We start from the raw sequence: 18036 nt of genomic DNA, 5'->3' as shown, positions 1-18036 counted from the left end.
TAAGAACCTTGCTGTACACTAGGGTCTTGGGGTGGAGGGGCTCAGCTCACTGACAGTGTGACCACACAAGCTGACAGAGTGGTAAAGGAGGTGGACAGTATACTTGCCTTCATTGGTCAGGGCAAGGATGCAGTTGCAGCTGTATAAAACTTTGTGCAGGCAACATTGGGAGCATTGTGTAAAGTTCCAGTCACTGCATCAGAGGAGTAATTACTGCTGGAACTGACTTATTATCGTTGCACAGTTTGCTGAGGTGTAGTGAATAGCTTGTCTTGCATACAGTGCATACAAATGAATTCATTGCATGGAAGAGAGAATGTTTCAAAGTACATTTATTATCAAATTATGCATGTGGTATACAACCCCACATTTCATCTTTCCACAGGGTAGGCCTCCAGTTCCAGTCCTGATGAAGGGTCTCAGCCTAAAATGAGAACTGTGCTCTTTTCCATAGATGCTGCTTGGTCTTCTGAGTTCCTTCAGCACTGTGTACTGCTTCATCTTTCCACAGACAGCCATGATACAACCCATTCAAGAAAACATCAAAATACCCAAAAACAAATCATACAAACCACAGAAAAGCAAAAAAAAAATTATAAAACATGAAACCACATTGAAACAGTCTAAGGACACTAGTTTTATTTCAGATCAATCTGGTGATGTCTCATTGACTGCAGGCTGCAGAGCCCGTCCACCCCAACCAATCACAAAAACAATAAAAATAAAAGAGTAACCAGAAATCAAACACATTGTCCAATCTACAAACCATTTTTGATTAAACTTTTCCCAAAACCCAGGACTCTGGTAGCATTAAGCAAGACCAGTCAAACACAGGTCCCTTCCTCCAGAAGCGGTGACTGGTCTCTCATTCACATGCAGACATCTTCCTCCAGGAGCAGCACATAAGAGATGGGTCAAATGCAGGCAGATGGCACTGGACACCATCTCACCTTCTGCTCTCATCTCCATTGATTTCAATCTTGTTTGATGATTTAATCAGTCAGGTCAGCAAGAAATGGAGTTGATCATCAGCTCACACCCCCATCTCCAGGCTTCTTGACCTTCAGGCCCCACACTACTTGAAACCTCAAACTCCCTCAGACAGCAAACCACCAGATCACTCAATTGGCTGAAAAACACCATCAATGTCCAGAGAGGGTGTGGAAGAGGTTCAAAAGGATGTTGCCTGGTTTGGAGATTTTTTTTTTTTTTTTTTGCTGAGAAGTTGAACAAACTTGCTTTGGTTCCTCTTGTGAGAGAAACTGACAATATACCTGACAGATATATCATATTACAAGAGGTGAAGATTGTATTGACAGTTTCCCAGGATGGAACTGACAAATGCTATAGGGCTCTCAGGGGCCACTTTAAGCTACAGGAATGGAACTTGGTCTGCTGCTGTAGCCCATCCACTTTGAAGGTCAATGTGTTGTGCATTCATTGATGCTCTTCTGCATGCCTGCTGTAATGTGTAGTTGAGTTAGTCATTTCCCATCAGCTTGAACTAGTCTGGCCATTCTCCTCTGGCCTCCCTCATTAACGGGGCATTTTCACCCACAAAACTGCCACAGGTTTTTTTGTTTTTTTTTAATTTTTGCACTATTTTCCATAAACTCAAAATAGTTTGCATGAAAAATCTCAAAGATCAGTAGCTTGCGAAATGCTCAAGCTGCACTGTCCAGCACCATCAACCAACCTATGGTCAAGATTATTTAGATCACATTTCTTCCCCTTGCTGAAGTTTGGTCTCTTGACCATGCTCACATCATTAACACAAGTTAATGCCACATCATAGGATGACAGATATTTGTATTAACAAGCAGCTACACAGGTTTACCCAATAAAGTGCCCACTGAGTAGGATGAGATACAATTCCACATTACAGCTGCATTTAAGATATACAATCCTCATCTTCCAGGGTGCACACCAGCTCCTGTGCCCATCACTGGCACTGGAGGGTATTCAGAGTGGCAGTGGACAATGTGTGCTCCCTGTCTAGGACACTCAGACAAGGATGTATAGCTCAGTGGGACTGTATACTTCCCAGACTGCTCCTGTGGAGCAAAGGGCTTTCTCCTACCCCTGGTGAAGTCCCAATATACCCCTCCCCACCCAACCACCAATTGGGATGTTCCATTCTGCCCTCCCTTCAGTTGAGGGCACCTTCCCCTTCTGTACTCAGTCAGATTATTAAAATTCCCCATCACTGTAATCAGCAGCAACCCATAATGAGTTCCCAATGCTGATTTTATTTTACATTTCCAACATCATTTGCCTTGATTTTCCACACTGATTTGCCTCTGCCCTGGAGGAGGGTGGCTCAGCTGGAGGAAAGGACAGTAGGGAAAGGAATCAATTGGACTCATTAGACAACCCACACCTAGTTTCCAGTTGCTTCTCCCCCAGTTTCTCCAATCCCAGGACTGGCATCATTTGGTGCCATCAGGAAGAACATTGAAGTCTGAGTCAATGGCTGTTCCTTCACTGAGGGAGATTGGAAGCCCATCCTTTCTACTTAACCACTCTACCCCAGGCAGGGAGGAGTTTGCAGAATGAAACAGATTAAACTTCACAATGGACCCCAAATACTTGGAGTGTTGTGGATGGCAGGTCCACTGCCCAGTGGGTAACATTTACTGAGGAATTAAAATGCCATGTGGGTGAGAACATCTGGGAGAATCAGAGTGACAAATACTGGGGAACAATGACAGCAAGCAAGAGTTGGCATTGCAAAGTGTTTAATCTAAACCATGCCATCAGTAGATACGAAGATCAATGTTTGCAATAAAATCATTTAAACTGGAGAACAGTAATATTTAAGATGCCAATTTACAGTTAGAGATTGAAGGGTGTTATAGCAAGACAGGAAGGATTATTACAGGACATTTGGGAATGATCCCCAAACCAGTGAGAAATAGATTAACTGCAGTATACAAGCTACAGTCACACTGGGTGTTCAGCAGGGTTGAGCTTTCAGTGAACCTTTATATTGTTGCGTAGAGGGAACTGCTTTCAAAGCCAACAGAGCAGCTTCCTACCCACTGGGCCGGAGTCCTGGGGCAGCCAGCAGGTTCAAGCCACCACGGAGGGTAGAAACTGCACTGTGCTTGAGACTGGGTTAACTGATTTGTGGGCCCATCAGACCTGGAACAGAGGATGGAGAGATATCAGTGTCCAGACAAGAGCATGGGGAATATCCCACCTTTACAAAGCTCCTCCTAATATTACATTGACCTCTGTACTGCACACAGGGTCCCTAGTGACAGTGCCATCTTTATACTCCCTGCCCCATCCCCACTGGTTACATGACATGTCCACTCTACAGGGAGCTCCACAGGCAGCATTTAGTGTTGCTGCCTCAAATCCAGTGACAGGTTCAATCCTGACCTCCAGCACTCTGGAGTTTGCATTCTCCCTGTGACCATATGGGGGGGGGGGGGGGGAGGGGGGGGGGAGAACAGATACACAACCCCCCCCCCCACCCCCAAGCTCTACTTCCCTCCAAAATCCTAACATTGTGCAGGTCAGTGTGGGTTAACTGGCTGCTGTAGCTTAGAGAATTTTGGGAATGAGGGGAAGGTGATGGATGTGGGAGAGAGTGCATTACAGTGAAGTGAGGTCATGGAATTGCCATGGGCTGGCAGTAGCTCAATGGACTGAAAGGCCCCAGTGCTGTAAATGTGACACATGAGAAGCTCCACTTGATCTTGGCACTTCCTTCAAACAAGCTTTATTCACCAATAAGTACCACATTCCTTCCCACACCACCGGGGTCACTACAAATCTTCCCTTGGGATACTCACGTGGGCCGTGACTGCTGGAATCCAGAATAGCTGAAAGAGAAAGTAGGTGTGGTCAGTGACAGGGTCAAGCCTAGTATAGCACTCGGCAGTTTCATCAAGAAACTTAATCTTACGGACTCGCAACTGCTGCAGAGTGTGATGGAATGGATTCAGATCCACTCCAATGCTCAATATGGCCAATCTAATCTTGGCACAAGTCATTTCACCTCCTATTAACCTTTGGCTTCTTGTAGCTTAACCTCCCAGCAATCACCACTTGAATATTTTTCAATTATTCCACCTCCAGTTCTGGAGAAAAGAATTCCCAGCATAACCACCCTGAAATTGTACTGATTGGGCCCAAGACCACAATATATAGGAGCAGAATTAGGCAATTTGTATCATTGAAACTGCCACCATCTAATTTTCCTCAGCCCCAATCTCCTGCCTTCTCCCCATATCCCTTCATGCCCCGACCAATCAAGAATCTGTCAAGCTTTGCTTTAAATATGCATAAAGACTTGGCCTGCATAGCTGCCTATGGCAAAGAATTCTACATATTCACTCTGGCTAAAGAAATTCCTCACCTGTTCTAGAAAGACACCCCTCTATTCTGAGACTGACCTCTGGTCTTAGACTCACCCACCAGAGGAAACATCCTCTCCATATCCACTTTCAAGGTCTTTCACCATTCCATAGGTTTCAATGAGGCAACCCCTCATTCTTCTCAGTGAAAGTCCCAAGTCATCAGACACTCTTCATATGACAAGCCATTCACTCCTGGATCATCATAATGAACCTCCTTTGAACTCTCTCCAATTTCAGCACACCTTTTGAGACAAGGGGCCAAAGTCTGCTCACAATAATCCAAGTGAGGCCTCAGTGCTTTACAAAGTCTCAACATAACATCCTTGCATTTATATTCTAGTCCTCTTGAAATGAATGCCAACGTTGTATTTTCCTTGTCAGACTCAACCTGCAAATTAACCTTTAGGGGATCCTGCACAAGGACCCAAGTCCCTTTGCACCTCAGTTTTTTGTATCCTCTCCATTTAGAAAATAATCAACCCTATCGTTTCTTCTACCAATGTGCATGACCATGCACTGCCACACACTATTCCATCCACCATTTCTTTGTCCATTCTTCTAATCTGTCCAAGTCCTTCTGTAATCCCTTCAATCCCACTCTGCATCCTGCCAATCAGCCACTGTATTATCTATGCTAGAATCTTTCCTGTAGTACCATGGGCTTGTAGTTTGTTAAGCAGCCTCATGTATAGCATTTTGTCAAAGGACTTCAGAAAATCCAAGTACACAACTAATTCTCCCTTGTCTATCCTGCTTGTTATTTCTTCAAAAGAATTTCAGACTTGTCTGGGAAGATTTTCCATTCAGAAAACCATGCTGACTATGGACCATGTACCCTTGCCTCCGAGTATGCTGAAACCTCATTCTTAATCAACTCCAACATTTTCCCTACCACTGGGGGTCAGACTAGTTTCCTTTCTCCTGCCTCTCCCTTCTCAGAGGAAAGTGACATTTGCAATTTTCCAGTTTCCCAGAACCACTCCAGAATCAAGTGATTCTTCAAAGATCATTACAAATGCCTCCACAAATCCTTCAGCCACCTCTTTCAGAACCTCTGGAGTGCATACCATCTGGTCTAGGTGACTTGCTCACCTACAGACCTTAGTTTCCCCAAGAACCTTCTCTAGTTATGCTAACTTCACATACTTCAATACCCCTGACACCTGGAAATTCCATCATACTGCTAGTGTCTTCCACAGTGAAGACTGATGCAAAATATTTATTCAGTGTGTCCACTATTTTGCTGTTCCATTACTACCTCAAGCATCATTTCCCAGCAGTTCAATATCCAGCCTCACTTTTTACACTATGTAAATGAAGAAACTTGGTATCCTCCATTATTGGCTCACTTACTTTCATTTTCCATCTTTGCCTTCAGTGACCTTTGAAGTTGCCTTCTGTTGGTTTAATAAAGGCTTCACAATCCTGACTTTCCACCAATTTTTGCTCTCATATACCCTCTGGCTTATGTTGACTAACTTCTATTGCTAACCACAGTTGTGCCATCTTTCCTTTAGAATACATCCTCTTTGGGGTGTACACCCTGTGCCTTCTGAATTGCTTCCAGAAATTCCAGTCATTACTGCTCTACCATCATCCCTGTCAGTGTTCTTTTCCAACCAATTCTGGCCAACTCCTCATGCATCTGCAATTCCCTTTACTCCACTGTAATACTGATACATCTGACTTTAGCTTCAAATTTCAGAGCGAATTCAATTATATTATGAACACTTCACCGAAGGTTCTTTTACCTTAAGCTCCCCTAATGATTTCTGGTTCATTGCACAACACAATCAAGAATAGCTGATGCTCTAGGGGGGTCAACCACGAGCTGCTCTAAAAAGCCATCTTGTAGGCACTCTAGAAATTCCCCTCCTGTAATCCAGCACCAACCTGACTTTCCCCCCCAAATCTACCTGCATATTGAAGTCCCCCATGACTATTGTAACATTGTCCTTTTGGCATGCATTTTCTATCCCTCATTGTAACTTGTAGGCCACATCCTTACTACTGGTTTGGGGTCTATATACAACTCCCATCAGGGCCTTTTTACACAAAGATCTTTAGCTCTATTCACAATGATTCAACACCTTCCTCCCCTATCCAGCCTCTGACCCACCCTCAGTTCATTCCCCTCACCCCATCCTCAATTTCATTCAGTACACAGTAAACTGCAGAACCCTTAATAATCTTCCAGCCATGATTCAGTGATACCCAAATCATACCTGCCAATTTGCAAGTGTGCTGTAAGTTCATCTACCCATACCATACACTGCACATATTCAGATACAATACATTGTCTTTTATTCACCATGTGATTTTGTCTGCCTTTTACATTGCAACTCATCTTGTTGACTGCAATTTTACCCATTCAGCCTCTCCTCAGTACACATTGTCTGTTTGTAAACCAGCTACCTCATCTTCAGCATTATCTGCTTTTCCTACAATATTTCTTGTATTGAAATAGGCAGCTCAGGACAGTAGTCACACCATGCTCAACCTTTTGATTACTGACTTAGAGCTCTTACCAATATCTGCCTTCACAGCCTCTCCACCAACTGTTCTGGCACTGCTTCCCATCCCCTACAACTCTAAACCCCAACATGCAGCACTAACACACCCTCTGACTAGGATAAGTCCCCAGCCAGTTCAAGTGCAAACCTTCCCTTCTGTATCGGGCCCACCTTCCCCAAAATAGAGCCCAATGATCCAAAAATCATATGTCCTCTCTTCTATACCAACTCCTGACCATGTATTAAACTGTATAATAGAAATATAGAAACAGAAAACTTGCAGCACCTTACAGGGCCTTCAGCCCACAAAGCTGTGCTGAATATGTCCTTACCTTAACTACCTAGGGTTACCCATAGCCCTCTATTTTTCTAAGTTCCATATACCCATCCAGGAGTCTCTTAACAGACCCATCGTTTCTGCCTCCACCACCGTCACCAGCAGCCCATTCCATGCACTCACCACTCTGCATAAAAACATTTACCCCTGACATCTCCTCGGTGCCTTCTTCCAACCACATTAAAATTATGCCTTCTCGTGCTAGTCATTTCAGTCCTGAGAAAAAGCCTCTGACTATCCACATGATCTATGCCTCTCATTCCAGTATCTTGTACACCTCTCAGGTCACCTCTCATCCTCCGTTGCTCCAAGGAGAAAAGGCCAAGTTCACTCAACCCATTCTCATAAGGCATGCTTCCCAATTCAGGCAACATCCTTGTAAACCTCCTCTGCACACTTTCTACAGTTTCCACATCCTTCCTGTAGTGAGGTAACTAGAATTGAGCACAGAACTCCAAGTGGGGTCTGACCAGGGTCCTATATAGCTGCAACATTAGCAGCTTTGAGTGTCCTATGGATTGACCCTCCACACTGCCAAAATTCTTACCATTAATACCATATTCTGCCATCATATTTGACCTACCAAAATGAATCACCTCACACTTATCTGGGTTGAACTCCATCTGCCACTTCTCAGCCCAGTTTTGCATCCTATCAATGTCCTGCCGTAATCTGACAGCCCTCCGCATTATCAATAACATCCCCAAACTTTGTCATCAGCAAATTTACTAACCCATCCCTCCACTTCCTCATCCAGGTCATTTATATTCTTTTTCAATATTTTTATTGATTGTATTCTTGTATATAGAAATCAAGAGTTCAAGAGAATACATTATAAAACAAAAATACCAAATATAGTATATTAAATCACATTAATGAACTCCTTACTCTATATTCATATGGATAGATTAGTTCATATTGGAATATAAACAATTTTAAGAAAAGAAAAAGATCTACACCCACTACCAAAGCCAAAGCTATTTGGGACAAAGAAAATTTTCAGATAATAAATGTACTACTAACCACCTTCTGTACTTTAACAAGAAATCAAAGATTATGAAAATAATTTAAAAACAGCCCCCACAGATTTTGAAAATCTTGGTTAGATTCAGAAATGGAGAAATGAATCTTTTCTAAATTTAGGCATGCCATAACATCCCATAACCACCGGGCATGATTAGGCAGAACAGCATCCTTCCATTTAAACAGAAGTGCCCTTCTAGCCATGAGAGATAAAAGCCAGAATGTTCAGATCAGATGTCCTCAAAATGATATCTTTGCTTCCAACAATACCAAATAGGGCAGTCAAAGGATTAAGCTTAAAATTTACTTTGAGTACAGAAAAAGTTTAAATTTTCCTTCCAATACTTTCTAAGACTTGGACAAGTCTAAAACATATGAATAAGTGAAGCTTCTCCATTGTTACATCTATCACAATAGGGAGATATATCTCTATAAAAACAAGATAATTTATCCTTTGTCATATAAGCCCTATGAACCACTTTAAATTGTAGGAGGGAATGACAAGCACATAGTAATGAAGTATTAACCAATTTAAAAATTTCATTCCAAGTTTCTTCAGAAATTGAGGTCTGTAAATCTTGTTCCCAATGATTCTTAATCTTGTCTAAAGAATCATTTCTCATTCCCAACATCATAAATATTGGATATTGAACCACTATAGAATGGTTTCATATTAAGAATTTCATCTAATATGTTCTTATCAGATCTATTGGGAAATGTATATAATTGAGATCTCAGAAAATCTGATTTGTAAGTACAAAAAAAAAGTTTTGGGTAAACTGTATTTAATTGACAATTGTTCAAACAAAGACAGACATCCTCCTACAAACAGATCCTGAAAACATGTAATGCCCAATCCTTCCCAATGTTTAAAGACTACAGTCATAGAAGGCTTAAAAAAAAAAATTTAAGGACTAGAAAGGGAGAATCTCAATAAACCAGTGTTTTCCAAATTGTATCCAAATCCTTAAAGTATGTTTGACTTCCACATTTTCAGTTATCTTGCTCAAGGATAAAGAAAGTGAAGATTCCAATAGGGAGATAATAGAAAATTTATTAACCAAGTTAGTTTCTAAAGAAACCCACCTGGGACAGTCCTCATGGTTAATATAGTATAACCAAAACGTGAGATTCTGTATATTAGCTGCCCAGTAATAGAAACACAGAAACATAGAAAATAGGTGCAGTAGGCCATTCAGCCCTTCGAGCATGCAACACCATTCAGTATGATCATGGCTGATCATCCAACTCAGAACTCTGCACCAGCCTTCCCTCCATACCCCCTGATCCCTTTAGCCACAAGGGCCATATCTAACTCCCTCTTAAATATAGCCAATGAACTGGCCTCAACTGTTTCCTGTGGCAGAGAATTCCACAGATTCACCACTGTGTGAAGTAGTTTTTCCTCATCTCGGTCCTAAAAGGCTTCCCCTTCATCCTCAAACTGTGACCCCTCATTCTGGACCTCCCCAACATCAGGAACAATCTTCCTGCATCTAGCCTGTCCAATCCTTTTAGGATTTTATACATTTCAATCAGATCCCCCCTCAATCTTCTAAATTCCAACGAGTATAAGCCTAGTTCATCCAGTCTTTCATCATATGAAAGCCCTGCCATCCCAAAAGTCAATCTGGTGAACCTTCTTTGTACTCCATGGCAAGGATGTCTTTCCTCAGATTAGGGGACCAAAACTGCACACAATATTCCAGGTGTGGTCTCACCAAGGCCTTGTACAACTGCAGTAGTACCTCCCTGCTCCTGTACTCGTATCCCCTTGCTATAAATGCCAGCATACCATTTGCCTTTTTCGTCGCCTGCTGACCTGCATACCCACTTTCAATGACTGGTGTATAATGACACCCAGGTCTTGTTGCACCTCCCCTTTTCCTAATCGGCCACCATTCAAATAATAATCTGTTTTCCTGTTTTTGCCGCCAAAGTGGATAACTTCACATTTATCCACATTAAATTGCATCTGCCATGAATTTGCCCACTCACCTAACCTATCCAAGTCACCCTGCATCCTCTTAGCATCCTCCTGACAGCTAACACTGCCACCCAGCTTCGTGTCATCCGCAAACTTGGAGATGCTGCATTTAATTCCCTCATCCAAGTCATTAATATATTATAAACAACTGGGGTCCCAGCACTGAGCCCTTGCAGTACCCCACTAGTCACTGCCTGCCATTCTGAAAAGGTCCCATTTATTCCCACTTTGCTTCCTGTCTGCCAACCAATTCTCTATACACATCAATACCATACCCCCAATACCATGTGCTTTAAGTTTGCACTCTAATCTCCTGTGTGGGCCCTTGTCAAAAGCCTTTTGAAAATCCAAATATACCACATCCACTGGTTCTCCCCTATCCACTCTACTAGTTAAATCCTCAAAAAATTCTATGAGATTCGTCAGACATGATTTTTCTTTCACAAATCCATGCTGACTTTGTCTGATGATTTCACCACTTTCCAAATGTGCTGTTATCACATCTTTGATAACTGACTCTAGCAGTTTCCCCACCACTGATGTTAGGCTAACTGGTCTAATTCCCCAGTTTCTCTCCCTCCTTTTTTAAAAAAGTGGGGTTACATTAGCCACCCTCCAATCCTCAGGAACTAGTCCAGAATCTAAAGTTTTGAAAAATTATCACTAATGCATCCACTATTTCTTGGGCTACTTCCTTAAGCATTCTGGGATGCAGACCATCTGGCCCTGGGGATTTATCCACCTTTAATCCCTTCAATTTACCTAACACCACTTCCCTACTAACATGTATTTCGCTCAGTTCCTCCATCTCACTGGACCCTCTGTCCCCTACTATTTCTAGAAGATTATTTATGTCCTCTTTAGTGAAGGCAGAACCAAAGTAATTATTCAATTGGTCTGCCATGTCCTTGCTCCCCATAATCAATTCACGTAATAAAATGTAAAATTTGGTAAGGCTAAACCTCCATTCTTTAACTTTCTGGAGATGGACTTTATTCAGTCGAGGACATTTATTTTTCCCCATATGTAGGAAGATAAAATAGTCCAGAGTGTCAAAAAAAGGATTTAGGAGTAAAAACTGGTAATGCCTGAAAGAGGTATATGAATTTAGGTAAAACATTCATTTTAATAGAATTAATTTGGCCAATCAATGATAATGAAAAGGGTGACCAATTTGATAATGTTCTTTTTATACAATTTATTTAAAGAAATTTTTTTACTTTGTGTTTATAGTTCTTAGTAATTGTTACACCCAAATAAGTGAATTGGTTTCTTACAATTTTAAAAGGATGGTTATTATCAGTTAATGGCAAATTATTCAAAAGGAAAAGTTCACACTTGTGTAGGTTCGGTTTATATCCAGAAAATTGACTAAAGCAGGATAGTAAAGAAAGCACAGAAGGTAATGAAGTTTCGACGTTATGCAAATTTATTGCTTTACATTTCTAAAGTGAAACTTTGCGGATAGTACCCTTCCGTAAAATACCAGTGATATCGTTAGATTCTCAAAGCAATAGCTAAAGGTTCTAAAGCCAGGTCAAAGAGCAAAGGACTCAAAGGGCAACCTTGTCTGGTTCCACATTGAAGTTTAAATGGTTTAGAATTCTAAGAGTTAGTAAGAACCCAAGCAAAAGGAGATAAATCCAGTAATTTAATCCATTGAATAAAGTTGGACCCAAAATTAAATTTTTCTAAAATTTTAAATAATGCCATTCTACCCGATCAAAAGCCTCCTTAGCATCTAAGGATATCACACATTCCGATATCTCTTTAGAAGATTTAATAATTGGTGAATAAAATGAGAATATCAATTTTTAATAAAGCCAGTCCGATCATCAGAAATGACAGATGGTAAGATTTTCCATTCAACGGGCCAGAATTTTAGCTAAAATTTTAGCATCAACATTAAGTAAAGAAATTGGTCTATATGAAGAACATTCAGTTGGATTCTTATTCTTCTGAAAGTGAAATAGAAGCTTCGTAAAAGGATTGCAGTAACCTACCTAACTTAAAAGAATCTGAAAGAACTGATCATAAATGGGGTATAAGCAAGGAAGAAAAAGCCTTATAAAATCCTCCAGAAAATCCGTCAGGACCTGGAGCTTTCCGAGTACAATGAACGTACAGCTTCGGCTATTTCTTCATCAGAAATACTGATCCAACTGTTTTCTGTCATCAGAAAGCATAGGGATATTTATTTGGTCTAAAAAGTTATCCATTATAATATCTTTAAGATCAGAGCTAAAGTTTAGAATAATATTCTCTAAAAGTATCATTTATTTCTAAATGATCAGTTGTCCTAGTACCGTTAAGTTTATAAATTTCTTTAATCTGCTGTTTAGCACTAATATTTTTAATTTGGTTAGCCAATAATTTACCTGTTTTATCCCCATGGATACAAAAATTTATATTTAAAAAAAAAAAATCAAAGAGTAGGGGTCTCAGAACAGATCCCTGAGGCACAACACTAGTCACTGACCTCCATGCAGAATATGATCCATCTACAACCACTCTTTGCTTTCTGAAGGCAAGCCAATTGTGGATCCACAAAGCAAAGTCCCCTTGGATCCCATGCCTCCTTACTGTCTCAATAAGTCTTGCATGGGGTATCTTATCAAATGCCTTGCTAAAATCCATATACACTACATCTACAGCTCTACCTTTAATGTGTTTAGTCACGTCCTCAAAAAATTCAATGCAAATTTGACAAAACCTTGATTATTCCTAATCATTATGCCTCTCCAAATGTTCATAAATCCTGCCTCTCAGGATCTTCTCCATCAGCTGACCAACCACTGAAGACTCACTGATTTATAATTTCCTGGGCTATCTCTACTCCCTTTCTTCAATAAGAGAACAACATCCACAACCCTCCAATCCTCTGGAACCTCTCCTATCCCCATTAATGATGTAAAGATCATTGCTAGAGGCTCAGCAATCTCCTCCCTTGCCTCACACAGCAGCCTGGGGTACATCTCATCTGGTCCCGGTTACTTATCAAACCTGATGCTTTCCAAAAGCTCCAGCACATCCTCTTCCTTAATATCTATATACTCAAGCTTTTCAGTCTGCTGCAAGTCATCCATTCAATTGCCAAGATCCTTTTTTGTAGTGAGTACTGAAGCAAAGTATTCATTAAGTACCTCTGCTATCTCCTGTTCCATACACATTTTTCCACTGTCACACTTGATTGGTCCTATTCTCTCACATCTTATCCTCTTGCTCTCCACATACTTGTAGAATGCCTTGGAGTTTTCCTTTATCGTGTTGGCCAAGGCCTTCTCATGGCCCCTTCTGGCTCTCCTAATTTCATTCTTAAGCTCCTTCCTGCTAGCCTTATAATCTTCTAGATCTCTATCATTACCTAGTTTTTTTTTGAACCTTTCAAAGTTCTTCTTGACTAGAAGTACAACAGCATTTGTACACCATGGTTCCTGTACCCTACCAATCTTTCCATCTCATTGGAATGTACCTATACTGAACCCTGAACACTTGCCACATTTCTTCCATGCATTTCCCTGAGAACATCTGTTTCCAATTTAGGTTTCCAAGTTCCTGACTGATAGCCTCATATTTCCCCTCACTTCAATTAAACATTTCCCCAACTTGTCTGTTCCTATACCTCTCCAGTGCCATGGTAAAGGAGATGGAATTGTGATCACCATCTCCAAAATGCTGTCCCACTGAGAGACCTGACACCTGACCAGGCTCATTTCCCAATATCAGATCAAGTACAGCTTCTCTTCTTGATGCTTATCTACACATTGTGTCAACACACCCAACAAACTCCACCCCATCTAAACCTCACTATGGAGGGTCTTCCTGGTTCTGACCTCACTAAGCAGGTGGCATGGGTAGCAATCCTGAAATCACAACCCTGGGGGTCCTGCCCTTTAACTTAGCACCTAACTCCCTGTGCAGAACCTCAGTCATTGGTACCTACATGACCACGACTTCTCACTTAATGTTGAGGACTCAATCCATGATGTCCTAGACCCTGGCACCTGGGAGGCAACATACTATCTGGGAACCTCATTCTCACCCACATAGAACCTGTCTGATCCCCTAACTAATGAATCCTCCATCACCACAGAGTTCTTCTCACACTTTCCTTTGAGGAAAGGCCAGACTCAGTACCAGAGACCCAACAACTGACTTGCCTGTTAGTTCATCCCCTCCAACAGTATCAAAAGTGATATACCTGTTGAGGTAGATGGTCACAGGAGCACTGCACTGGTTCCTTAACCCCTTTCCCCTTCCTGACTGGGACCCAGTTTCCTGTGTTTTGCACCTTGGGTGTAACTACTTCTTTGGCCCATCACCTTCAGCCTCCTGAATGATCCGGAGTTCGTCCAGTTCTGGGTCCAACTCCTTAACGTGGGATGTTAGGAGCTGCAGCTGGATGCACTTCTTGCAGTTGCAAGAGACACTGGAGGTCTCCCTGACTTCCCATGTCCCACAAGAGGAGCATCTCACTATCCTGCCTGTCATCCTTACTGTCCTAGCTGAGCAGTTATAAAGAGAAGGGGAAAAACTTTAGCTTTTTTGTTTTCTGACTGAAGCCTCTTCATGAAAGCTTCAAAGAGCTGAAGCCTTGAGATCACCACTCTATGTATTCTCAGACATACATGCTGTGCTTGCCCCCACCTTCCTTCAATTTGCTCTCACTAACCAGCCCAAAAGGCAATTGGTTGCTGGTCACAGGTCTTATGCTGCTGCGACCTGCTCCTGCCTTTCACCCTCTCCAAACTTGATATCTGGACCTACATCCATGCAGTATTGCTCTGAAAGAAATTCTTCTCCTGAAAGGGCAGCTCCTCTTCATAAACTGTGCATTCCCTCAATTTTGTCCCAATATCACTTGGTAGTAATGATATTCAGCTCTTCCTTTTCACACTTAACCCCTTCATCCCAGGGAAGAACTGAACATTCCCTACTTACTCCAATGTCAGCATATCCTGTCCAATGCTCCACTTTTATATTGCTCAACTCTTGCAATAGGTACTGCACTAGATTTTGGAGATTAACACTTAGCTACTGAGAAAATTCAAGCAGGAATAGCCACTGCACCTTCGGCATTCAAAACCCAAGTTGAGTACGGTCACTCAAACACTCACCACTTATCTCTAATCCATTTCTCAGTTTAATGCTTCTGAAGCATTAAACATGCAACAGCTGGTAATATTTGACCAGAAATTCTAGCTAAAGGAATTTCCATTTCCTTTCTGGCCCATTGGAAGCACAATGTAGAGAATCTCAGTATCAACTGACCATGCCCCAGGTTGATCTCTGCCTCACTACTGGAGTAAAGACCAGTTGTATTCACAGGGGGTGGAATACTCAGTCCTCAGCCAAGACATAATTGAATGACTGCTGATTTGGGAAAAGTCCTAGCCCATCCTGGACTTGCACCAGTCTGGGATGGAAACAGGAAGCTGGAGCCAATATCCAGATATTGATGGAGCAGAGATGGAGGGTCCAGATTCACAACCCCCCACTCTAAGCTTCACCCTGCCCCAGAGGATTGGGGGTGTGGGGAGGAAGAAAAAAATTCAGGTACAGACCCTCCAGCCCATCACATCCATGCTGATCCTGGGAAAAGGCAGATAATTCACTAAAATAGTTCTACTATGTTTTGACAATTTATGACTTTGTAGAGTGGATGAATAAAAGGAATGCATGTTAGCCAGACCCCAAAGCAGAACATACAGTGCCCACCTCAGACAGCTCACCTTTAGCATTCTTCAGCTTCATTATAACTGCTGCCAGTAGGATGAGCAGCCCAAGCACAAATCCCAATGCTCCCACAATGATCTTTGTTCTCTCCGATTCTGGCGTGATCTGCACTTCTGTCCAAGGGAAACAATTTGTTAGAGCAGGATGGGGAGATGTCTGGGACCAAGACACTGCAACCAGCAAGATCTGACACTGGAGTAGTCCCCATCTGTAACAGGGAAATAACTCTCAGCCACTGTCCACATATACTACAGCTGGAGATATTCAATCAGAAAGTGGAGAAATTAACCCCTCCCCCACACACCTTTTCCGGGGCCATCAGAAGCGCAATGCAGAAATCCTGTGGGATGTGGGAGTTTGTGGTAAGGAGCTGGTTCAGGGGAAACATTTGGTTGCTCCCAGGGTACTGTGTTCTGCTGGACACTGACTTGAGTGAAGGCTCTGCCCGAGGAGTGAAATCTATCAGGATCTTAGGGGTAGTGCAGTATAGGGTCTGTGCCTGGATGAGTGTTACACCAGGCCCTGTAGACTGGGGAAGGGCTACATTTTACACAACTTTCTGCACACAGAACATTATACTTAGTTTAACTGTGCAGCACATTAACTGTCACATTAATCAGCATCTGACAACAATGAAAAGTCAGCAACTTATTTCCTGGTGCTGGTGTATAGCCCCAAATGAGAAACATTGATGCTATTTGCTGAATGTTTCCAAATTATTTTTATATAATATAAAAGCGTCAGAGCAATATAGCGCAGATAGAGGCCCTTCAGCTCAGCATCCACTCTAACTATAGTGTCCACCCATTTTGTACCCATTTCCTGCATTCAGCCCCTATCCCTCCAAGAACTGCTCTTCCATAGGCTTCTCAAGATATACTATTCTACCTGCCTCAGCCATTTCCTCTGGCAGCTTGTTACATAAATTCACCACTCACTGCCCCATGTAAAGCTGTGCCTTTAAACATTTGTCCTCACCCCAAATCTATACCCCTAGTTTCAGACCAACTTGGGGTAAAGATTGTTACCATCCATGTACCATCCATATAAACTTCTACAAGATCACTCATTCTCCTATGATCAAAAAAAGCTGAGATCACTCAGGCAATCCAGTACTGGCAATACTCACTTTTCTGCACCCTTGCTATTTAACCAAGGCTCTATAACTGGGCATGAGCAAAACCACACAGTACTCCAGGTGCAGCCTCACTGATAACATACAATAGCAATTTAACATTCCAACTCATTAACACCCTGACTATTGAAGGCTTTATCACCTCGCCTACCCGTGATGCAGCATACAATGAAATGCATTTGAATAGAGGGATCTTGGCCTGCAATTACCCTCTAGTGCCCTACCATTCATAGAAGCCCTACACTGGCCTGATTTTCCCAAATGCAGAGATTAGCTTTGTCACACGTACATCAAAACATACAGCAAAATGTTATGTCAAATCAATGATGATTGTGCTAGGACAGCTGCAAGTATCACCGAAATCTGATGCCAACATAGCAAGGGTACAACTCACTATCCCAAACACTTTTTAAAAAAATGTAAGAAACTAGAGCACCTGGAAGAAACCTCTGTTGTCATGGGGAGTGTACAAACACCTTACAGACAATTGAATCCCATCTTACAGCGAGCACTAACAGCTTTACCCTGACCCCTATGTTGTCCTCATTTCTGTATCAAATCTGTTTACCGCTCTTCAGCAGACTTCCCTAACTGATAATCCTTCTGTAATCTTACGATAACCTTCACTATCAACACCCAATTTCATACCATCCGCAAATTTACTGCTCAAACTTTGATTTGGATGAAATTTACAAGCTTCCACCACCCACACACTGGTTATCATGACAACTAATCAGTTTCAATTCCACAAAATTTACAACTACCCCCTCTACTTCTTGCCTCCAAGCAAATTTTGAACCCACATAACTAGCTCTGGATTTAATGAGATCTAACCTTTCAGAAAAGCCCTGCATGCAGGACCTTGAAGGTCTTAAAGCCAACATGAACAAATCCATTACACTACCTTCCAATTTTTGTTTACCTCTTCAAAAACA

At 41.9% G+C, this 18036-nt stretch overlaps 1 pseudogene; it reads right to left on the bottom strand.

Annotated features, from left to right (window-relative positions):
* Positions 1–314: 314 nt before the first annotated feature.
* LOC140198416 (H-2 class II histocompatibility antigen, E-S beta chain-like) overlaps positions 315–18036 on the bottom strand; it is a 39967-nt pseudogene continuing 22245 nt past the window's right edge.

This window comes from Mobula birostris, chromosome 5 (assembly GCF_030028105.1).
Source record: "Mobula birostris isolate sMobBir1 chromosome 5, sMobBir1.hap1, whole genome shotgun sequence".
Taxonomy (NCBI): Eukaryota; Metazoa; Chordata; class Chondrichthyes; order Myliobatiformes; family Myliobatidae; genus Mobula; species Mobula birostris.
The sequence above is the reverse complement of the archived record's forward strand: the minus strand, read 5'-3'. Positions and strand labels throughout refer to the sequence as shown.